At 45.0% G+C, this 6,894-nt stretch overlaps 1 protein-coding gene across 1 annotated transcript in view; it reads left to right on the forward strand.

Moving 5' to 3' along the window:
- The window catches only part of CHCHD3 (coiled-coil-helix-coiled-coil-helix domain containing 3), a gene marked incomplete at its 5' end in the record, with an annotated part of 106,946 nt that overhangs the window by 94,135 nt on the left and 5,917 nt on the right, over positions 1 to 6,894 (forward strand). The window lies entirely within an intron of this gene.

Consider the following 6,894-nt stretch of genomic DNA (forward strand, 5'->3'; position numbering starts at 1 on the left):
TTGAAAACCTCCAGGTAGTCCTGGAACTGTCATCAGCCACTTCCATGAGGAATGTCAGCCGGAGCATCATCCAAGTTCCCAAAGGCTCTATCCACCTTACCATGAGCTCTGGCTGGAGCTGGAGAGAGCACTGGTTCCCTCACTGCACCTAAACCTTCATAAAAGCTCCCCCAAAAGTCCTTGGACTTAATAGTAAGAAATGATAGCACATGGTGCTGTTTGTCGTGGTGATCTTTGACTTGTGCTCTCGTAAACAGCTGAGCCAGTGGAATCTTGCCAGTCTTCATTAAATAGTTTTTTTGGCTGGAGTAATGAGGCTCAAGTGATACCACATGCAAACTCTAAATATAATTTGTGGTCTGGATTTACATTCTGAGGCTTGAAAGGCAAATGTTGCTATGCTGCTCACGTCTGCAGGAAATCAGAGGGGTTTGCTCCAGCCACACTGAGCAGATTGGACTCCTGGGGTGGGATTAGGTTGGGGTTTGTTCTGCTGAGGGCTTGGACAGGCTTGGGTGTATCTAAGATGTTTATTCTTTATCTCTTAGCTTGCCAAACATTGAGTGTGACAGTGCAACACCAAACAGTTCCTTCTCTATATATGGCACACAGGTACATACAACATATTCCACTAGATAAACTCCTTCCAGAGTTTCCTCTCATTAAAGATTGGAGTTGCTATATTATCTTTTCTACACTAAAAGCATCCATGCCCCTGATAGAAGTAATTTATAGCATTGCCATCCATGTGATTGTTTATTTTAGCATCCTGCTACTCTGTAAAAACTGTTCCTGAAGCCAAAAAGAAATGTGCATCCTAAATTTGGGGGATTCCAACACGCTGTTCCCTTTGCAGCTGCAAAGAGCAGCTGTGTGTGAGGTACACTGGGACCATAATGTCTTGGTGTACTTTGTATTTTAAGTGGGTTTTTTTGTTATTTTTTTGTTTCAGGGAGAGGAGTTTTATAAACAAATAGTGGTTTAGGGTAATGAAAGTCAATTCATAGTGATTTCAGTGCAAGGATTCAGGCTAATTTTGCCAGTCAGGGTTGGTGGGAGCTTTGTATTCATTTGGTATATTGCTTGGCAAGTGATTTGGGGTGTAAGCAGACACAGCAGGTCAGATCAGAGGTCTCCTGAGCTTGTTGAGCAACAGCTAGGAGTGGGTTTTTAAAGAATGCTGTAAAAATGAGGGAAGTGTGCAGTGATCCCATGTTACCTCCAAAAAACTAGCAGAGTGAAGCTTTCCTGAGCCAGACATTGCAGTTTTGCTTGTAATCTCTTGATGGACTTCTCACATCTTACTGGATAGTTACCTTTTGAACCCCAGTGTAGTCTAGCAGTGAGCATCAGCTTCTCATTAGGTGCTGTTTGGAAAAGGTTTGAACTATTTTCTTGTTCTAAATCTACTGCTAGAAAACCTCTCTGGCTTCCTCTCTCCTGTGTACCAATGGTAGCATCATAGACCCATCTCGTGCTCATAGAATCATAGAATCAACCAGGTTGGAAAAGACCTCAAAGATCATCAAATCCAGCCCTACCGTGGTTACTAGACCATGGCACTAAGTCATGTCACTTGCAGTTGTCTTTCTCTAGCTTGAAGAGATCTAGTCCTAATGTAGTGTCGTAAGAGTCTAAAGACTTGCCTTGGTACCTAGTTCATTGGTCTAATTTGGATTCACAACCAGGAAATCTTCTCCTGACCCTCATCCTAATGTCTCCCTCTTGTGAGTCCCAGACCAAAAAGGGATGTAAGAATGTGCATATAACTTTGCACATGGCAACGTGGAATTACTTAATCATAGGATCCCACAATGGTTTGGGTTGGAAGGACCTTCAAGATAATCTCATTCCAAACACTTTCCACCAGCCCAGGTTACTCCAACTCCATCCAGCCTGGCCTGGAACACTCCCAGGGATGGAGCAGCCACAGCTGCTCTGGGCAACCTGTGCCAGTGTCTCAGCACCTCCCAGCCAGGAATTCCTTCCCAATCTCCCATCTGTCCCTGCCCTCTGGCAGTGGGAAGCCATTCCCTGTGTCCTGTCCCTCCATCCCTTGTCCCAAGTGCCTCTGCAGCTTCTGAAAGTTCTGCTTATACTTATGTGCTCTGCCAGATCGAGATCATAGTTCCTCTCTGTTACCTCAGAGATTCTCTTTCCTCCCTGTTTGCAGCGAAGAAGTTCTTAGAACACAAGGAAATGGTTTCCTCATTGGTTATGCTAAAAGCTTCACTGATACTCAACCACCATTGTTTTGTCAGGTGGGAAACATTCACTGGGTTAACCTCTGTGAAGGTCACCAGTCCTACCTGTCAGTCTGCCTTGTTAAACCAGGATGGTGTCAACAGGCTGAACCTGACTTTGTGCTCTCTGCATGTAATGAAATGTCTGATTCACGCAGAGTGTGTGTATGGATATGCAGGAATGTGTCTCTCCTCCTCTCCTCAGCCCTGTGCCTAAATTCCAGAGGGCAGAATGATAGAAATCATTCTTTATTTGCTTTTAAGAAGGCTAAGGGAGAGGTGAAGTAAGGGAGAGTATGACAAACATTTGCCTGGGATTTCATGGGTGCCTGGATGTTAGGAGAAAGAATCAAAAAGAGCAGAAGGAATATTAACACTGAATTCATCATTAGTGGCACAAAAGTTGGAGTAAGTTGTATTCTGACCAAAAAAAAAGTCATTTATTTAGTAATACTGCACAGACTTTGCATTCTGAGTTGCAGAGCAGAAACCACTGCAGTTCTCTTCCATCACTGCAGCACAGATTCATTAGGCAAATTCTTTCTTTTACACCTTTTGCAGAAGTCACACTTTGCATTCAAGTGTAAATAAAAGCAAGAATCAACTCTGCAGTCCTTGATCTTTTGCTGGCAGCACTTCCCACACGGTGGTTGTGAGGGCTCTGTGTGGGCACAGCCTGATTGGGGCCTGTTTTCTACCATCAGTTGGAGATATTCAGCAATCACATTTGTGTTATTCCTTCCAACTGATTTGGAGAAGAACAGAACCATTTGGTTTGTGCTTTGCATGTTTCAGAATGTGCTTGCAAGTCATCACCTACTGAATGTGTGAAGACAATCTTGGAAAATAATTTAATATCGAGAGAAAATTAATGGAGAAGCTAAAAATAATGGGGCAGCAGTGAGGACCTTCATTCCCATATGCCCTTTTGGCTTTTGTCTCCTGTTATTTTCTGCAACTATTTTCTGTACTACAAACCAGTCCTGCAAATTCTCTCAGCTGCTGGAATTGCCTTTTTTGGGATGAGATAGCCTTAAAAAAAGGAGAACCCTCTCCCCACCACCTTTTTGAGTCTTGCTGCCCCAACCCTGGCAGTGTTTCATTCCAGGCTGGATGAACCTTGAGCAACCTGCTCTGGTGGGAGATGTCCCTGCCCAGGGCAGGGGTTGGGGCTGGATGATCTCTGGGCTCCATCCCAACCCTTAACATTCTATGATTATATGAGATGATCTTTAAGGTCCTTCCAACCCAAACCAGTCTGTGATTCTCTGATAGCAGCTCCACATTTCACTTCTTCTCAGGAGGAATTTCTCCTAGACATAGACAATGTTAATTGACTAAATTCCCACAAATCCCTCTGAAAATCCTTCTCATAAAGCACTTGCAAACAATGAGGCTGTTAGACTTCCTGGGCTGCCTCTGCTGAGGGCACAGATAACCTCAGTTTCCTTTTGTTTCACCATCTGTTTGCATCAGTTTGTTCTTTCTTATCTTGATGTGTGTTATAAAAACCCTGAGCAAAGGAACATCCTCCTGTCTTTGTGTTCTGCTTTGCATTCTGCCTGGCACTGCTGGGCTGGGCACAGAGTGGTTCCTCTCCTACATCAGTAGGACTAAGTAAACAGGTCAGAACATCATCTCCAACACCCTCCTGTGCTGCTGCATTGGAGCTAATTGGTAGTATGTTCATTTATAGGGTTTTGTTGTGGAGTTGAGGCTTCCCTGGACAGCAGCAGCACAGGCAGATGCTGGGGACAGTGCCCAGTTTGAGTTTGGGTGTGCTGAGCTGCTGGTTTGGAGGGGAAGGGGGGAGATGTCCCTGCAGAGATGTAGGTTGTGCTGACTCTTGCTGCTTGGCCTTGAACCCACAGGCTCAGTCTGGTCTGTTTTCTTTAGTACTGCAGAGATAGGCTGAGATGCCAAGGGTTACACAAATAAAATCAGATGCCTTTGATAGGTGTCAGCATTTTAATGAGGAATTAAATTAAGCCCTGGATACTCCTGGCCATCTAATGGCACTATTTTTCCTTGGCACGCTGCTTTTTTTGTTGCTATTTTTTTCCCCATATTTTATGACAATTGCCTCAAGTCCTGATCTGGTGGGATTATGCCAGATACCTGCACAGTTGGAAACTCATCAGTGATTCAGATTCCTTCAGTCAGGATGTCAGTTTTATCACAAACCTTGCAAAGCTTTCCGTGGTGATTTCAAATTTCCTCTTTAGTAGACATTTTGTTTGAATGCCATGAAGGGGCTCTGTTCCCTCAGCCCCCAGGAGTACAATAAGCTATGCTCTTTGAGACAGCCCAGATGAGTACAAAGTTACCTTCATTAAATTTTCTTTTCATGCTTTAGCATAGAATATTTCTTTTTAAGAATCCCTCTCTCTCGTTTTCCTTTGTGTTTTCATCCTATTACCTTTCTGAGGTTGCAGTGCATCAGCCTGATGGAAAAGGTGGGTGCAGAGCTCCCTCAGAGGTTTATTCCAGCACACAGGGATGTTCTGCTGGCACGTGAGGGGCTTGAGGAGCAGCTGGAGAAGGGAAAGCACATCAAGGAAGTGTAAAATTAACAAACCTACATCGTTCCTGGTGTGTTACATAGCACAAGGTGCAGCTCAGGCTGCTCATAGTGACTTTGGATCAGAAGGGCACTTTAGATTTTGACTGTGTTGATTCTGTGAAGGAGTTACTGAGATGGAGATCTGTCAGTGTTCCCTGGCAAGTCCTCCTTCACTCCTAGGTTTGTGTTTGTCCTTCAGTGCAGTTGTGAAATCCTCAAGTGAGTGAATAAATCAGTATATTTTAAAGACGTTGTACATGGGCAGGGACATCTCCCCCCAGCCCAGGCTGCCCCAAGCCCCATCCAACCTGGCCTGGAACACTCCCAGGGATGGAGCAGCCACAGCTGCTCTGGGCAACCTGTGCCAGTGTCTCAGCACCTCCCAGCCAGGAATTCCTTCCTACCACATAACCCAAGAAATAATTAATCTAATCATAGGAAGTTTTGTGTTCGGGAGATATTTCCTTCCCCTTTGGAGAGTTTCCTTGCTGTTGGTTGGTTCTGACCATCAGAGAGTCCTCTCATCCATCATCAACAGAAATCAATGGCAAACCCTTCACTGGGGTTACCATAAAGCACAGTGGAGCCTTCTGTCCTGCACTGGAGATCCTGCAGCCCGTGGTTTATGGCCATCTAATGTCAGCCAGGAATCTCATTTAGTGTTTTCCCCAAAGTACAGATGGAGCATTAGGTGGTGTAAGAAGCACAGCAGATCAATACGGAGTCGGCGTTCGCCTTCGACAGATTAATCCAAGGAAATGGACTTTGTTGACTCGAAGGAAGTGGTCCTGAGCACATTGACCTGCATCAGGTCTGCAATGCCTGGAAGGACAGGGTTGAGCATGAAAAATCACCAGTGAAAAGTCTTGGTCTGAAAAGAACTAAGTGAGGGGCAGGAAATGACATGTCTGATAGGGCTCCAACGTGGCTGGCAACGTACAGAATCCACTGAAGCATTCAAAGAAGGGATAATACATGGATTTGGGTCACTCATGGCATGGCTCTGGGAAAAAGGCAATCAAAAACTCTTTACCATGGGTTAGAGAGCACAACCAGTGAAATGGCTTTCAATGCATCGACAGAATTTATGTAGTGAGGGCACAGCAGCTCATTTCCTTCTCTCTTCACCTTTATATAGAAGTCACTATAAAATCACTTGTGAATAAAGGCACAGCAAGATTTGCCCTGTGTAGTTTTTGTTAGCTCATGGTCTATTGTATTGGTTTATCAATCCACACTAGGGTTTCAGCCATTTAAAACGAGCTCTGGTTTAGTTGGACCTAAATCATCACCACTGGGAGTCTTATGTCTACAGAGAGTGTACGTGGTGCTTCCTCTTGTTCTCCAGCCCAGCACAGACCTTGCCATCATCAGACAGTGTGCAGTAGTGGATGGTTGTACATTGTGATGCCTTTGAAGTGTGTGCTGATATCAGCAGAGGAGGGATTAAGGGAAAATCCTCATCTGTAAGAGTCTACAGAAGTTTGAACTTGGAGATCATAAAGTGTGTAAGCCCCTGGGACTGCACTGAAATTCTGTTTTAGGCCTTTCACAGATGTTGGGTGATGAAGGAAAAGAGAAAGAAGGATGTTTTGTATAGGTACGTACTGTAAAATCAAGGTGACTTGACCTTCTTTTTCTTAGTGCTACATCTTGAATGATTGTCAAGAAGTCAACTCCCTCAAGGAACAGTTTTGTTCTTCCTCTTTCATTGCTTTATTGGACTAAAGGAGATCTGCCTTGGCCAACCAGCAAAATAACAATCAGACTCATAGAATCAAGAATAGTGTAGTTTGGAAGGGACCTACAAGATCATCCAGTCCCACCCCCTGCCCTGGGCAGGGACACCTCCCACCAGCCCAGGCTGCTCCAAGCCCCATCCAGCCTGGCCTGGAACACTCCCAGGGATGGAGCAGCCACAGCTGCTCTGGGCAACCTGTGCCAGTGTCTCACCACCCTCATAATCAAGAATTTCTTCCCTTGGAAGTGTTCCAGGCCAGGTTAGATGGGGCTTGAAGCAACCTGGTCTATGGAAGGTGTCCCTGCCTATGACAGGGGGTGGAACAGGATGATGTTTAAGGTCCTTCC

This window comes from Acanthisitta chloris, unplaced genomic scaffold (assembly GCF_000695815.1).
Source record: "Acanthisitta chloris isolate BGI_N310 unplaced genomic scaffold, ASM69581v1 scaffold7613, whole genome shotgun sequence".
Lineage (NCBI taxonomy): Eukaryota > Metazoa > Chordata > Aves > Passeriformes > Acanthisittidae > Acanthisitta > Acanthisitta chloris.